The sequence below is a fragment of the Lepisma saccharinum genome, chromosome 27, assembly GCF_977018435.1.
Source record: "Lepisma saccharinum chromosome 27, izLepSacc3.1, whole genome shotgun sequence".
NCBI classification, from domain to species: domain Eukaryota; kingdom Metazoa; phylum Arthropoda; class Insecta; order Zygentoma; family Lepismatidae; genus Lepisma; species Lepisma saccharinum.
Window position 1 is genome coordinate 52,323,992 of NC_139255.1, and position 18,321 is coordinate 52,342,312.

At 36.8% G+C, this 18,321-nt stretch overlaps 1 long non-coding RNA gene across 1 annotated transcript in view; it reads left to right on the forward strand.

Annotated features, from left to right (window-relative positions):
- Window positions 1–8,026, forward strand: part of LOC145980138 (uncharacterized) — a 33,102-nt gene extending 25,076 nt beyond the window's left edge. Inside the window, exon 3 of the long non-coding RNA XR_014440835.1 lies at window positions 7,907–8,026. This is a non-coding gene — a long non-coding RNA (uncharacterized LOC145980138). The remainder of the gene's footprint in view (window positions 1–7,906) is intronic.
- The last annotated feature ends 10,295 nt before the right edge of the window (window positions 8,027–18,321 follow it).

Consider the following 18,321-nt stretch of genomic DNA (forward strand, 5'->3'; position numbering starts at 1 on the left):
TTAACGGCAAGTATCCTCCGTATGGACGTTCGGCTAATTCCAGATTCAAGGGCGATACGTCTGGTGCTACGTTGGGGGCTTTTGGAGAAGGATGCGAGGGCAGCGATAGTGGTTGCCTCATCTGTTGAAGTTTTCGGGCGACCACTGCGTGCTTTATCGGCCACAGATCCCGTCTTTCGGAATATGCTGATGAGTTTGGCCACACCATTGTGGGAAATGGGCTTCCTATCGCAGTGTAATGCATTAAACTCTGCAGCCACCACACGCGAGCTCCGATTTCCACACATGAGGATGATCCCCACACGTTCTTCGGTCGTCAGCACCATTATTCAGTCGGTGATACCTGCATAGATAAAACAGGCCATAATTAGGAAAAGGGTCACGATAGGACAAAACGGTTTGCGCCATTGAACTCCTGACGAAAAAACAATTGGAAATGATATGCCACTTGCCTATGGTTCCATTTAAGAAACATAAGTTGCGTTCAAGATGGCGGATACCAAGATGGCGCCCGGGATGGTCACATGTGTCCTTGGGTTTGCCCCTCCCCCCAAACATCATATGTAGCCAAAGTGGACCTCCAACACACCAGTCTTTCCTATGACAATGCTGTCACCTGACTTTTGGCCCACCCTGTACTTTACATTTATGTATTTGCATGTTTATAACTTTTATGAATATATAATTATTTATTTTATGAAAAATATGTATATAGAAGGTAATTAGAGGTACTAAACGGTATGCATATGGTTTTATATTCATTACTGCAAAGTATGTAATGTATGAAACTATAATATTAATGTTTATAATATTGAAAATAAGAGTTTACGGTTTATGAACCGCTATGAAAGGTGGTAATGGTACGAAAGAAGACGGTCCCGGTACTCGAACCCGCGATATGTAACTGTAATAAACGGTTAGGCCTATTGTGTATACATTGTATGTAATAATGTATGTTATTATTGTATTAAATACGATGGTACGACACGCTAGACAGAATACGGTCTTTGAATCTGAACTCCGCGCAGGTAGACGAGAAAGGATGTCTGGGGAAGTTACGGTCAAGGTCAAATGACGTCACAACGTCAGAACAAAGAAGGAACCCGATTGACCAATCAGAGAACGCGTCGGTAGATTTTCAGAACCGGTTTTTCCAAGGTTAACCAGTACGCAAGAACAGGGGAAAGGTATGCAATACTGTAGGGCAGGGGAGGGATTGAACCAGACAACAAAGGATGTCTGGAATGCGCAGCAACGGTCAAATTTCTGAAGCTATGCGTTGTTTGTAGAACCGGTTTCCGCCGCCAATTAATATTCAGCTCAGGGTTGCCCCAAGGCACAGGACGCTTTAGCGCGGCGTTTTAGGCTAGAACGCTTGCATGTCAGAACAGGTTTCTGTCTAAGTAAGCCAAGTTTGCCCAGAACACAAGAAAAAAAGGATTTTTGAATACCCAATTAGATTGGAGCGAGAACTTTAATTTGAACAAGGAGAACGAAGCGTAAGGGTTTATTATCTGTACTAGGAAGAAGGGAGAGCTATCAGGGACTGGATCTACAGTTTTCACTATTTGCTTTTATCACGGGGTATCGAACCTAGGACCTATTGATTATTGACTTAGGTAGTAAATTTATGTTACTGTGTGCTATTTAACATAATATTGAGTTTATTTTTTACCAAACTTTGACTTTATGTCAAACATTTTCCCAGCTTATTTTTATTTTTACCAAAATAACACAATTCATTCTGTTCAGGAAAGATTTTTAGTTACATTTTCGACACACAAAGTGTGTGTTCTCAACTTCTATCTGTTTATTTCACAAGTTTAGGCTTATTATTACTCAAATAACACAATTTAATCTGTTCACGAAAGATTTTTAGTTACATTTTCGACACACAAAGTGTGTGTTCTCAACTTTTATTTGTTTATTTACACAAGTTTAGCCTAATATTTACTCAAATAACACGATTTGAACGTGTTTTTATTACATTTTACATTCACAAAGATATTTTTACAACTTTTTAACTTATTATTTTACAATTTTATACCTATTTTTACCAAAATAACACTATTTATATTATTCAGGCACCATTTTTTATTAAATGTTGGACTCACAAAGACATTTTTTCAACTTTGAACTTATTATTTTAAAAGTTTATTTCAATGATTTTTACTCAAATAACACAATTTAAGCTATTCAGACAGAAGTGTTTATTTCATTGTGCATTTACAAAGAGAGATTTTCAACTTTTAACTTATTATTTACAAGTTCAGGCTTGTTTTTTACTCTAATAACACAATTTCATCTATTCAGGCAACATTTTTTATTAAATTTTGGACTAGCAGACATTTTTTTATTTGTAACTTATTATTTTACAACTTTACGTTAATTTTTTACCAAAATATCACTATTTATACTATTCAGGCAAAATGTTTTATTACATTTTGGACACACACACACACACACACACACACACACACACACACACACACACACACACACACAGAGAGAGAGAGAGAGAGAGAGAGAGAGAGAGAGAGAGAGAGATATTTTTTCCAAGTTTACAGGATTATTCTCTAGTTTACTCAACACAATTTAGATGTGTTTTGAATTAAATTTTGTACACATGAAGTGTGTTTCGTCAAATTTTACCTTTCTATTTTACAAGTTTAGGCTTAATATTACTCAAATAACACAATTTAATCCAGTCAGGAAGGATTTGTTATTATATTTTGGATGCACAAAGAGATGTTTTCAACTTTTTTACTGATTTTTTGCAGGGTATGTATTAATTTTTATTTATTTTGTTTTGTATTATATATACATTTACAAATTTTTAACTTAGAGTTTAGTATTTATTTAAATCCTCTCAAAAACACTAAAGAAAAAGTACTTTTAGCAATAATGTAAGCCACAGAATATATTATTATTATTATTATTATTATTATTATTATTATTATTATTATTATTATTATTAGGGTTTACTGATGTCCACTATGCTATTTTTGGTTCTGTATTTCTATATGTATTTATTTAGGTCAGGTTACGCCTGCTACGTAGGAAAAAGCTCTATCCTGCATAAATAGGCTCTAGAATTCACTAAGCCTCAAAATAATATTGGGTACATAAAATAAAAAGCAGATGGAGAGTGATGCTGATCGCATCATCTCCAAACAGCAAAAACAAAAGTATATGGATGGAGCCCTACCTGATATATTTAGGAAACTTTACCTAGTATAAGAGTAACAAAATACTCAGCAAACTCTAAAATAAATAAACTTTCCTAAGTAGCAGGCGTAACCTGACCTAAATAAATACATATAGAAATACAGAACCAAAAATAGCATAGTGGAAATCAGTAAACCCTAATAATAATAATAATAATAATAATAATAATAATAATAATAATAATATATTCTGTGGCTTACATTTTTGCTAAAAGTACTTTTTCTTTAGTGTTTTTGAGAGGATTTAAATAAATACTAAACTCTAAGTTAAAAATTTGTAAATGTATATATAATACAAAACAAAATAAATAAAAATTAATACATACCCTGCAAAAAATCAGTAAAAAAGTTGAAAACATCTCTTTGTGCATCCAAAATATAATAACAAATCCTTCCTGACTGGATTAAATTGTGTTATTTGAGTAATATTAAGCCTAAACTTGTAAAATAGAAAGGTAAAATTTGACGAAACACACTTCATGTGTACAAAATTTAATTCAAAACACATCTAAATTGTGTTGAGTAAACTAGAGAATAATCCTGTAAACTTGGAAAAATCTCTCTCTCTCTCTCTCTCTCTCTCTCTCTCTCTCTCTCTCTCTCTCTCTGTGTGTGTGTGTGTGTGTGTGTGTGTGTGTGTGTCCAAAATGTAATAAAACATTTTGCCTGAATAGTATAAATAGTGATATTTTGGTAAAAAATTAACGTAAAGTTGTAAAATAATAAGTTACAAATAAAAAAATGTCTGCTAGTCCAAAATTTAATAAAAAATGTTGCCTGAATAGATGAAATTGTGTTATTAGAGTAAAAAACAAGCCTGAACTTGTAAATAATAAGTTAAAAGTTGAAAATCTCTCTTTGTAAATGCACAATGAAATAAACACTTCTGTCTGAATAGCTTAAATTGTGTTATTTGAGTAAAAATCATTGAAATAAACTTTTAAAATAATAAGTTCAAAGTTGAAAAAATGTCTTTGTGAGTCCAACATTTAATAAAAAATGGTGCCTGAATAATATAAATAGTGTTATTTTGGTAAAAATAGGTATAAAATTGTAAAATAATAAGTTAAAAAGTTGTAAAAATATCTTTGTGAATGTAAAATGTAATAAAAAACACGTTCAAATCGTGTTATTTGAGTAAATATTAGGCTAAACTTGTGTAAATAAACAAATAAAAGTTGAGAACACACACTTTGTGTGTCGAAAGTGTAACTAAAAATCTTTCGTGAACAGATTAAATTGTGTTATTTGAGTAATAATAAGCCTAAACTTGTGAAATAAACAGATAGAAGTTGAGAACACACACTTTGTGTGTCGAAAATGTAACTAAAAATCTTTCCTGGACAGAATGAATTGTGTTATTTTGGTAAAAATAAAAATAAGCTGGGAAAATGTTTGACATAAAGTCAAAGTTTGGTAAAAAATAAACTCAATATTATGTTAAATAGCACACAGTAACATAAATTTACTACCTAAGTCAATAATCAATAGGTCCTAGGTTCGATACCCCGTGATAAAAGCAAATAGTGAAAACTGTAGATCCAGTCCCTGATAGCTCTCCCTTCTTCCTAGTACAGATAATAAACCCTTACGCTTCGTTCTCCTTGTTCAAATTAAAGTTCTCGCTCCAATCTAATTGGGTATTCAAAAATCCTTTTTTTCTTGTGTTCTGGGCAAACTTGGCTTACTTAGACAGAAACCTGTTCTGACATGCAAGCGTTCTAGCCTAAAACGCCGCGCTAAAGCGTCCTGTGCCTTGGGGCAACCCTGAGCTGAATATTAATTGGCGGCGGAAACCGGTTCTACAAGCAACGCATAGCTTCAGAAATTTGACCGTTGCTGCGCATTCCAGACATCCTTTGTTGTCTGGTTCAATCCCTCCCCTGCCCTACAGTATTGCATACCTTTCCCCTGTTCTTGCGTACTGGTTAACCTTGGAAAAACCGGTTCTGAAAATCTACCGACGCGTTCTCTGATTGGTCAATCGGGTTCCTTCTTTGTTCTGACGTTGTGACGTCATTTGACCTTGACCGTAACTTCCCCAGACATCCTTTCTCGTCTACCTGCGCGGAGTTCAGATTCAAAGACCGTATTCTGTCTAGCGTGTCGTACCATCGTATTTAATACAATAATAACATACATTATTACATACAATGTATACACAATAGGCCTAACCGTTTATTACAGTTACATATCGCGGGTTCGAGTACCGGGACCGTCTTCTTTCGTACCATTACCACCTTTCATAGCGGTTCATAAACCGTAAACTCTTATTTTCAATATTATAAACATTAATATTATAGTTTCATACATTACATACTTTGCAGTAATGAATATAAAACCATATGCATACCGTTTAGTACCTCTAATTACCTTCTATACACATATTTTTCATAAAATAAATAATTATATATTCATAAAAGTTATAAACATGCAAATACATAAATGTAAAGTACTCTAAGTACGTGCAAATTAGTTCTAAGTACGTGCAAATTAATTAAAACCCGTGCAAATTAGTTAGTGTACGTGCAAATTAATTGCGAATATTAAATAGTGATTGACTTTATCGCGTTCAACCTCTACTTCCAACTATACCTAAGTAAAGGGCGATTAAATAAATGTTTTCCTACATCTTTAAGGAGGGAATATAGGGAGAAGCATCTTAAGAATAGCGAAGAATGTAAACAAGAAAATGGAAAACAGAGAAGAGGAAGAGGAAGGGATTATCTACGAAGTGAAATGTAAAGAATGTCAGAGTGTGTACATAGGAGAAACGAAAAAGAGGCTGAATGACAGGTTGAAACAACATAGGGATGATGTACGACTTAAGAGAAAGAGAGAAATGCTATATTTAAACACACGAGATAAACAGGACATGACATAGAGTGGGATGAGGCTAACCAGGTAGGAAGGGAGAAGAGAATACTAGTGAGAAAATGGAAGGAGGCCAAGGAAATAGAGAAGACAGGTGAAGAAGACACAATGAACTGGAATGAGGGACTGAAGATAAACAAAGAATGGAAGAAGGTGTTAGAAAGAGTGGAAAGGACAAGAGAGAAAGAGAAGAAGGAAGAAGAATGAAGGAAAAAGAGCGTGAGATAAAGAGTCCAACCACATTCTAGATGGAAGAAAATATGTTTAGCCTTTTAGGTGAAAGTACAGTTGACAAGGGAAAGCCACCTGCTAGAATGTTCCAGAACAACTTTCTAATAGTCTGGAAGGGAGTAACGTTTGTGTATATATATCGTCCTGTTGTGTACCTTGTTACATTTCTACTTGGTGCAGAGTCTGAAGAAGACCTTGCTAGAAGGTTGAAACGTTACGTTTAGTTTATGTTTTATAATAAAATAAATTTCTGCCTTGGTCAGCGTATTGAGTTTTTCATCTTTAAGCTAATTGCGACGTTGAGGATGATTAGATTAAAGGATATTGACTAAGATCAACCGACACTCGAACCCAGGACCATCGATAGCGAATTCGGTAATTCACAAAGTTGTCAGCATTGAGACTATCAAATGCCAGACATAATGGTCCAAATATATAAGACAAGGACATACTATACCCTGTCCGGGCTATCTCTGTAGCAGGCGAACGAAAACAAGTTTCTGCGCAAGTAGTGAAGCGAGACGGCGCCACCAATGAACAAGCGAGAGGGAATGGGATTGCATGGAGGGGGAAAGCGACCAGCCTTTGAACAGCGTGTACAGCTGAGCTCTGGCCACTCGATCCCCTCTTCCTTTCTCTGCAGCTCTCAGTCTCTGCTCCAGAGAAACCCCGGGACAAGCAAAGTCAATATTTATAAATAATAGTTACGCGGTGGGGCACTTGGTTGGATGCAGCTGCATATTATGCCCAGAACTTTGAAAAATTTGTATCTGTCGTAAATAATCTCGACATAGAAATTCTGCAAGAACTGTTGAAGACTCCCTCTTTACAAGTAGAATTCGAATTGGCATACATCTCAACAGACCTGTCCTTTCTCGCTAATTCCATACGAAAGCTTGAATCGTCCGCGAACAGTTTGGCAGCTTCCGTGGGTGAAGTCCGTATAGTAGAAACGAAACTGAAAGTACTCACTGGATCTAACGCACAAGTGCTAATGTCTAAATGTACAGAAATGTTTGAAAAAAAAACAAGGCTTTGAAACGTTGTGCCAAATTGCACGTGTTTTGGAAGGTGAAGTAGAGGAAGAGGAAGCTTTGGAAAACTTCAGCGTTAGTGGCATTTCGTGCTTCAAATATGCAAGAATTGTTTCCTGTGACGTGGAGCGATCTTTCTCAGAATATAAGATGGTTTTTAGAGATAATCGTCACAGATTTACAATGGAGAATTTGAAAAAAAAACTATGGTCATCCACTGCAACTCTTCCAAAAAAATAGCTTGCTAAGAGGTAAGCATTTAGAAACTGATTTCAGGTCTTTGAAATGAATGTAATATTTTGGATTTGTTACCAAATGTTTTTCTTATTTTTGTCACATATTTTCCATTTTTTGTCACATATTTTCAACAATTATGACACTTAAAAAATAAATATTTCTGAGTTTTTTAGCACATAAAGTTCCGTTTACTATTTATATCTTTCCTCCCTCACGTTACTTGTAATGGGCATTTGTGAAAAGCTGAAGAAAGACTGCACATTGTTTTTGACAGAATAAATTTGACACTAAGTTCATTTACAGGATGTGGATTTTGTGGCATTTCTTGTTATTTCTTGGTATGACTGCCGATTGGTCTACAATTTCACCACTGAAAGAGTTCTTGTTCCTCGTGAAAACTTTGACGAAATTTGGATACCAGATGTAAGTTTTCCATAATGTTACATGTTATTATAATCTATAAGAATTTAGTTCATTATTTAACTCAGATCTTCTGGTTGAAGACATTCCGACGAAGGGAATTCCCTGTGGAGTATCTAGTACACCCGTTACAAATGGGTTTAATTGGTAGTGCGCCATTATACCGAAGTTTTAAATGCCCCATACAAATCGACAGAGAACCATGCTCTGCATCTGTATGCACCTTAAACTGACTTGTTTAATGCACACGAACCTTGAAGTAAGCGCGCAGTGGAAGATTTCCGCCTTAAAGGTCCGCTTATTAGCTATGGGGCAGCTATGCTATTCCAAAGTACAGATACAACACTGTTCCAAATTATGCGAGTTTATTGACATAATGTGCAAGCACAATTAGACTACATAAAGAAAGATTGTTCGATGATAAACTCGCTGAAATAAACATTGTCTCATCACTTGGGCCAGTTTGATGGATATTAGTTTAACTAATTAATAATAATGAACTAAATCTGTCTTTTGACTGTCAAGTCACTTCTTCACGTAGTATAGACCAGAAAGATGATGAACAAAATATAATTGAGTGAGTGAGTGCAAGATCGGAACTTAAAACATTACGGAAAGTACTTATCCTTCTCCTCCATATCGTGGTTCCTGGGACACCTTCAGAAAGTGTCTACCTTGAGGAAAACAACTTCCTCTCTCTGGGTCAGAATACAAAATGCGCTGCCTGAAGGGCTGCGAGATTGCACCGAGGATTCCTTATTACGTCATTGCGTAACCGATTATATCGACCTCTGGTGGCAAAATTAATAATGGTTCCATTAATCTGGCACAAAATGGAACAGATATATAACAAAATGACGGCTGCGCGCGCACTACGGTCCATAAATTTTGGGACGACCAGTTCTCCACAAGCCTAGAGTTACCATGTGGCGCTGTAGTCGAATTTTCAACCGTAAGCGACGGGAGCGATGCAATCAGCTGCATGCATTGTTTCCGTATTCCTGCATTGACAAACTGTGCAGTACTGTGAAAAGGTACGAGAGAAGTGGAGAAAACAAATGACTGTGCACTTCAGTTCGCGAGCTTCCCGGGGCATTCTTACCTTGGTTAAGCTGTATTTATTGCGCCACGCAATGGGAATAAACGCGAAGAACGTGAACTGTAATTGCACCGCTAAGGAAACATCGAAAAACCCAGTGCATTGTTTTTGAATCACCCTGTGTAATAGGAATCATAATGAAAGCTGAAATGAAGTGTCGCTTTGTTGGGAAATTCACAAGATCCGTGCTGGATAAATGTGAGTGAAATTCAAAACTTAGATTCTCAAAATTACTTGACATTTTCTCCAGCACTCAAATTTTATTAATTTTACATATTATTTAGTAAGTAATAATTATAATAGTCCTAATAATATGATGGTATGGAGTACGATTGCAAAGACATTCATTGTAGAATCTTAACTTTGGAAGAATATGCAATCAAACTTTCCTTTCATATCCTTCAGTTATCTACTATTTGGCATTTTTTAGACCTAAGAGGGGGCACTTTATAGAAGTATAGTTGACGCTCTAGCTACGTTAACGACCGGCTGGCTTTGAAGTCCACGGAGCGCGCCCATCAGCTGCAACAATCACATTCAACCCACAGTGTTGCCACACATCTACTCTACGCCACCTTGTCCTTCTGACTTCCCATGGTCTCCACATTGAAGTTGCAAAGTACGATAACAGCGTATCCGCAGTCATGTGACTGAGACGCCACGTGGAGTAGACGAGCAGAATGACAGCTGAAGGTTAAGTGTGATTGGAAGAAAACAACTCGCCCGCTGTTTATCCCCACCCACGTTCGTGGCGGCGGATTTCTTCAGTTCTTGGACGTTAAACAAGTAAACGCGTCATCTATACAGAAAATATCAATGACGAAGCTAGAAAGAAAGTATGCGCAGACAGGATGGGGGGGGGGCTATTTCCTGTTAGGAGAGACCCGAATGGGTATTTGGGACAAAGACAGCCTTTATTTATCTAATTTTAATTGTTTTCTGGAGTAATCGGTTAGTAGGCCGATCTATAGCATTCACCCTCCCTGTTCCCGTCCTGGCATCGTCACATATCATACTTAAATCTACATATGTGTTATGTATCGTTTCCTCCGAGTAAAACCACTGTCCCATTAATATACCTAACTATTGTCATTATTTTAATAGAGCTAGAAAATAATAATTGATGTTGTTATTTCGTTGCAGCTGTACTTTAGGAATGTCAAGAGATGGTCACGTGATCGCCATATTGAAAATAGAGGCTATGCTTACTTCTACAAGACTAATCAATTTTTGATGTCGGACAGGCAAGCATAAATATTTTAGAGCTCTGTAGCAGTCTACGTATCGCTAATTGTATTGTTTATTTTTAATGGTATTGAGCTACTCGCGTTGCTAGGTAATATAACCATGACTTACTAATGTTTCTCAGTAGGCAATGAAATAATATAGTTACAAAACTGAGTGTCATGACTGATTCAAATAAGAAATGTTGAACATTCTTCAAGTTTCAGTAATTTCCATGTTTATAATATTAATTTTACATTTGTGTATACATCATTTAATAACAATAGTAGCTTTTGTTAATATTATTGTTTGCATGTATATATTTGCAAATGGGACGTTGAAAGGAGATATTTGCTACTAACTAACTAACTCTCTAGCCTTCTTAAACCCGAGGGTTCATGGCTGCAGCAACACAGGCCTTCAATCTGTCCATACCCTGAGCAAGATCTAGATACTCTTTTCCATCCCTACCGATTTCCTTCAGGTCCATCTCAACGTTATCCCTCCATCTTCGTCTTGGCCTTCCTACAGGTCTCTTACCATCAGGTTTCCCAACAAGAATCCTGTAAACACTTATTTTCTCTCCCATTCGTGTCACGTGGTCTGCCCACCTAAGTCTTGTTGTTAATCATTCTAATAATATCTGGACATAAATTAATAAATCTGTATCAAATTTGTATCCATTTTATTTTACGAAATTTTCAGTACAGCAGAAGCCATTCAAAACCGGAAATAAACAGTAGTAAAACAGTTAAAATAATGTAAAACAATACCTAATACAAAACAGTGGCAGATTAAACAGAGCTCCGTTTCACAATTGCATTACAATTCTTGTAGGTTGGGAATAGATGAATCAGAATGAATGATATCTATTTGGTTTGAGATTTGTTAAACTGATTCGGTAGTCTGTGGAATAAGGAAGGTTGCATGACTGAGAATTTAGGAGTTGCAGTGTGGAAAGTCATCTTATAGAATGAATGATATCTATTTGGTTTGAGATTTGTTAAACTGATTCGGTAGTCTGTGGAATAAGGAAGGTTGCATGACTGAGAATTTAGGAGTTGCAATGTGGAAAGTTCGCTTGCTTCATGTTTTATGTCCAGTCGCTCTGATGGTAAGTTTGGAGTGCTACGTCTTAACTTTCCATTAATGATCTTGTACGTACAGTAATTTCATATCTCCAATGTATCTACGAGATTATAGGATATTAATGTGTAACTTTTCAAGCAGATTTCTCTAGGGCAAACTGGTACTCTATATCGAGAACTGTCGATCTTGGATGTATGAGAATTGCAGATGGGTGAACGTATTCTAGTATGTGGGACACAAATGTTTTCAACTATGTCGAGAGTACTTTCGGGTTATTGATTTTGATGAATCCGTACAGTAGTCCTAGCATACGCAGTGTGGCATTCCAGTGTTACGTGTGTGACATTTTCCACATAAAATGTAAGGTTCTAGACATGAGACATATTCATAATGAACTTATTTCACTCAATGATGAAGTACTTTGTGGTGTCTGCTAGCAAATGAGAAAAAGCTTGAGTATGATGACATACCCTGAATGCATGAAAGCATTAACGAAAATGTGTTACGTTTTAAAAATATATGGAAGTTTTACTTCATTTGTCTGCGAAGCATATAGGCTACATACTAATAATTGAAGACTAAAATTGGTAAACGTTGTAAGTGCCACAATAATTCAAACACCGTTTTCCACGTTAAACTGTGAAATGTGCCATGCTTTATAATGTGTGATACGCACCCACTTATTGTATCATTTTAAGTGTTTAATATGTTTAATATGTAAATTGTCTATGATAACGTAATTTGTTTTGTTCAATTGGGTAGTCTGTTATGGTTATGGACTAACCTTAAAATATTTGATTGTGGGGTTGTTAGGAGAGAGATATTATCAAAAAATTGTAAATTAGCTCGGCGAGAAGCACTCTTTGAAATCAGTAAGTACTAGTCAGAACAGCCCTGGCCCAAAACCATGGTAACGGTTGAAGTTTTTGCTTTCGATGACGTGTGACCGGCCAAGTGAATGCATCACTTCAATGTGAAGTCACGTGAAATGACAAAACGACAGTGTTGCAGTATGCAGATATTAAACACCAGAACAAGAACAATGTCTAGATGAGGATGTGTACTACAGGCTGTGGAAAAGGAGATGCGATAGCCACTAACGCCGTCAAACGGTTGGGCGGGAACTTTACGTCACATACCATGAAGAAGTAATAGGATCTGAGCTGATTATGTCATTTGCGACTAGTCCACTCAGAATTAGTTCACTTCATCAAATGATTTACTAAATCTCATCAATTTACATTGTCGAATTCATTATTTGAGTTTCTTTTTTTTGGGTTTAGGTTCAACATCTTCTCCGAAGAGAAAATTATGCTCATTTCTTTGTTTTCCTTGACCCTGTACATCCAGGTGTGTTATATACAGTGTACGTACAACTATAGATTGAATTGTATATGATTGTATCTTCTCCAAATATGATGTATAAAGAAACAAACTGCCGGAGAAGTAAGTGAGGTCAGTGTACAATTTTATATTACTATTATAGTGGAACCACAAGCAGAGAAACCTGCGCAGACTCGCGACTCCTGTGCACCGTACTCCAGTGTGGAGGGAAGGGGGAGAGTGGAGCATGCTCTCTTGTAGCCCGAGTTGAACGAAAGAGGAGGAAGGTTCTTTTTCTTGTGGTCGCTCTTATAAGTAAGGGGAACTGTGATTTTCCATTCATCTATTTTATCACTTCTTCATCATCTCAATTGACTTAAATGGCCGGAAGAGCAAAGTAAATTTATCAAATATAAATACAAACACGTACCGTTTAATAAATAACCAAAATGGAATGAAAAGTTAACAGTTTGTATTTTTATTGCTTTATGTGAATATGTAGGGAAAAGCGAGAGAGAATTGTACACCAATGGCAAAGAAATGGTAGGCGAATTTCCCCATCACCATTTTCCTCCAGTCTGTTTTCCCCAATCTGGTGATTACAAATTGAAATAAGCAGAGGTAAACACCCGCTTTCCATTTTTTAAAACAACACAGGATGTAGAACAAAAAAGATGAAAATAGCGATGGACAATTTGCCTACTATTATCTATCTCTTCATGAATAAAAATGCGTATAAATTTAGAACCACAGTAAAGAGCTTGTTAATGTAACATTTGTTTTATAGAAGATTATTTGTGTCACATTTTCCATTACAAAATACACTAAATTACTTCTTAACTTTCTTAAAGTATTATTGTTTTTACTAATTAATAGATATAACTAGACTATAGGTTAGTACACCCAATTCAACAACCCAACGTCCACGGAGTACATCTTGGACTGCATTTTGCAGACTAACGAGGCTCTGGTGTCTGGACCTAAAGCCCGTATAATCCTCGTAGGACTGTGTTTGTGCTGTCCTGTGTTTTGTCCTTATGTGATGCACACAAAATGTTAGAATCACTCACTCACTCTAAACTAAAGAAATATCACAACGTAAATTAACATAACACAACTTAAACAGCAAAAATACAACTTTGATTGGAAATTAAATCTAAAAAATATAACGTATCGAAGATCTGCAGTATTTATAGGTGTTATGTAAACACGCCGACCTTACCCGGGTCACTTCTGGTAGGTAGGGCAAAGATGAGAACTTTGAACTTTCGGAACCAAACATAACAACTTCTCTCTTCTCATTTATTGTTCAACAATAATATCAGTCACATCTGGCTCAAAAAAATAGTTCATTCTCTCAGGTTACCGTGCAATGTCACACTCTTTCCACCTTTTAATGTGGAGTCTTTAATTTCTGGAGCAGAAACCAAGTGCGGCTTCTTGCATTGAGGTCCAAGAGAGAGCACGTCAAGGTCAGTGGAACGCGTAGAAGCTATCCATTTCCTTGCTTTCTTCCGGTGGTACGCTTTGCATCTCTTAGCTTTATCTGCGACGTTTAAATGCCTAATACGGATAAAGGTTCTTGTCCGTGCGTACACCTTTATAACACAAGGATCAAGTTCGGGGCTCTTGTCTGCTAACGCTTTGGCCAGTGTTTTGATTATTCCCCGTCCTTTAGCTACTGTTCTACCGTGCATAGTACCAAAGATAACTTCGAATTCCTTCACTTTCTCCAGCCATTTTTCTGATGGAACGATCAAACCGCCTCGTGATATTTTCTCGATCCAACCACTGGTAGAAAAATTACGTGGTGAGATCTGTAGAACCTCGCCAGTAGGATGCCCAAGAGTTTTATCTACTGTTCGGCATCGGAAAGCTACGTAGCCTGCCAAATATCGCAAGCCTTCCTCACAACACTCACTTTCAACGACTGGGAAAGGTACGCACTCTAGGGTTAAATTGTTCACAGTAACATCGCGAATTTCTGTTTCATCACTCTCAATCACAGAGAGGACCTGTGCCATTTCAGGAACCAGGCCTGTGAAAAGTTGGGAAGTAAAGTAGTCTGAGTTATTGTTGCACTCCATCGTAACAGGCGAAGTATTTTCCAGGATTATACTCCCTACATTCCTGCTCATAATAAGAAGTCGAAGGCGGTTTTTGAAGTCGACAGGGAGAGGGTTGTCGTGTGTCCTTCCGATTGCCCTGACTTGTGAAAACAAATTTTCCAGACAATCCTGATTTAACCGTGATGTTAATAAATAATCTATACTACAACTTTTCATATCATTGTATAGACCCAAGAGGGAGCGAATGGATGTCATGAATCCTTTCTGGAAGGGTAGAAGTGACAAGGATTTACCTACTCTCATATGCTGACACGTGTTGTAGAATTTTTTTAGCACTTCATCCTGAGCCTGATATTCAAGTCCGAAAGCACTTCCTACAGAAGCGTCAGCTTTCTGGGGGATTCTGCTATTCATTATGTCGAATGCATCGTTGACCAGGTGAAAGAAATTTGCAGTCTCTTGTTCTTCGGGAATTGTGTAGCTAATTGCTTCTGCAGTATGTTTCGAAAATAACTGGCAAGCAAGGGATACACGCTGTCGTTCTCTTCCTGACACAGATAGGTGATACTGTGTCAATTTAGGGCACAGCTTTATTTCTCCACAATCGATAGTTAAAAGCCGTTCAATGATTTCCCTACCGATATGCTTCCCTCCAGATAGAGTTAAACCATTATCTACAAAGTGGTTTCGGAGCAGCTTCATCATGTGTGGTATATCCGAAAAAACCCACACTCGTGAGTTTGGTTCTGTGGGATTCGTAAAGCAAGGATTTATGTATGTTACTGCCAAATCGTTCCACACTTTAGAGTTTTTGCCTCCCAAGTCACAAACTACAGCTACCACTTTAAATCCAACATCGTGCATCTCTGTAATTGCACTCTTTAGCAATGATCCTGTCATCTGCACATCAAAGTTATAATATATTGGTTGTTTCCAATTACTTATCAAACCACGTGCCATAATTACTTGCACTTGACTGTAAGGGCCATATACCTTATCTTCCTCTTGATCATACGACCTTCGAGAGTCAATGTTCATCTCATCAAAGCACAAAACACTTAATATTTCATTTTTCCCTAGTTGAAATGCTTGATTCTTCATTAACATTGATTCATACATCGTGTAAAAACCCAGTATTACAATGGAAAGAACGCGAGACCCACCTCTTAAGAGTCGATAATGCTGGTAATGGCATGTGCATTTTGGACCTCAAATAACTATAGCATCTTTTGGAAATGCATCTCAACGTTAGGGCTCGGCTTATGTCGTCCTTTTTCCAGCAAACATTCTTCTTTCCATTAACAAGATAGTCAACCTGTGCTTCCGTAAATATACTTGTCAATGTTTTAGTTGCAGTTTCTTTGACGTTTATTTTACTTTGCTTGATTTCATTACTTTTCTTTCTTAGAGTTTGCCTCAATCGCCTTGTTTGTCTTGTAAGTTGATCAACTTGATTTTTCAACCGCCTGTTTTTTATTTCTAGGTTTCTGATTCTAGTTTCTAATGCTTTTTGTATCAACGAGCTATGTTCATTTACCTGTATTTCTTTATCTCTTGTTTGCTTTTTTTTCTCACTCATGATTCCTCCATGTATGGGCACAAAGTTGGAATTGTCAACTTTAGTAAATGAAATAATTTCATCAGGTGGTACCAAATTCATCGTTGGTACTGCATCTTGCTTAAGAATCTTTCTCCGATGTAAACCTAAAAGTTCGCTTTTCAGATCACGTACATAATCTTGTGGGCAGAAATGCGCACTGCAGATTCTAGCATTCGCATGATTCACGTTAGAGTTTCCACAAACACGAATCCAAAGCTCGGTGACGGAAGAATCCTTTGGAAAAACGTGGTATATAATGCCTTTTGTTTTGGCACTGTAATTTCTGCATCCTACTATTGCGCACGAAGGCATTTTTCATTTTATACTGAGGACTGAGAACACGGTACAAAATCAGATCACAAATGACAATAGTTTCCAGATGTTACTATAGTGCTGATTAAACAATATAAAAAAGTCAAGACAGCGTTTGTAATTCTTCTTCTTCTTCTTCGTGACCCTCACCGCCGGGTGTGTGCCAGTCTTGGTCAAGAAGGTGTACAACACTGGGAATTGTGGAGGTGTACCATAGAATTGAATACGTAGTAGTAGTTGTGGTCATATAGTTATCGCAATACTATACTTCACTTCACTGAACTGTAACACTGATCACAAACTTGCATATACACACAAATTTTAAAATTAAATACTACTCTGACTGGCAAAACTATATAATATCCCCATTGTACGAGGGGAGGGAGACGATAAGAGGGAGTGTATGATACAGGAAATGGTATCTTGGCTCTGTGCGGTCTGTTAAATAGGGCGTGTCTGTGTTTGTTCCTTAACGGCCAATGGAACAATAGATAATTTGGCGTTTGTTTGATTACTCTTCAATCACATACAGGAGATTCATAACGTGATGTTCTTTTGATTATATGAAAAAAATACTGGTGATATTTTTAAGGATTCTATAGAGCATAAGTTTAAAATGTATTATACAAATTAGTAATAGTATTTTTAATATTTGTGGCAACGTATTCAATTCACTGAATTATTCTTAAAAATGTATACTACTATGTAAGACCATTACAGACACATTAACATTTATTTCATAGAACGTATAAGCTATATTAAAAAATACAATACTTCTGCAATTGAATTGTACTTTATGACCAAGTTACAAAGCAAAAATTAAACCATTAAGCTAAACTCCTACAGCTTATCAAAATCTAATTACGGCTTCGCAGTAACCAACTTAGCTTTGAACAAAACTTCGTATATATTTTGTGCTTATAAAATACCGACACGAAAGTTGTCGTATTAATCATTTTACACATCGGTAAGAAGCCACACTTGGTTTCTACTGCAGAAATTAAAGACTACACATCGAAAGGTGGAAAAAATCTGCCCTTGCATGTTAACCTGAGACTGCAGTGGCGTGCCCAGGATTTTCGAAAGGGAGGGGTTACGTATTTACGGTAGTCATCCCTCATTTTGTCATCTTTTCCTACATTTGACGTTCTTTCTTTTTAGGAATACTGGGCCAACGGAAACTGTTATAACCCCCACCAACTCCCCATTGGGCACGCCGCTGCTTGTGAGAATTACTACATGCCAAGTTTGCGTGAAAGCAAAGTTGAACAGTATTACATTTCATGTTAGGCACACTGTGATATATTCGCGGAAACATGTGCACTAAAGAAAAAAATACAAGTGCATTGCCTAGTGTAAATATAGCGTACATAAATGCTCATTTGAACTTTTCTTTTCTGGTATGCACAGTACATTATGTTCAACGTACTTGGAAGATGTATCTTGTAATAAATAATAATAACAAGTGGTGTGCGCTATCTAGAAAAGTCGGGACCGGGATCGGAAAGAAAAATTCCGTCCCTATCCCGACTCCAGCAAATGACTTCCCTACTTTTCTGGATACCGAGCAGTCGGGAAATAC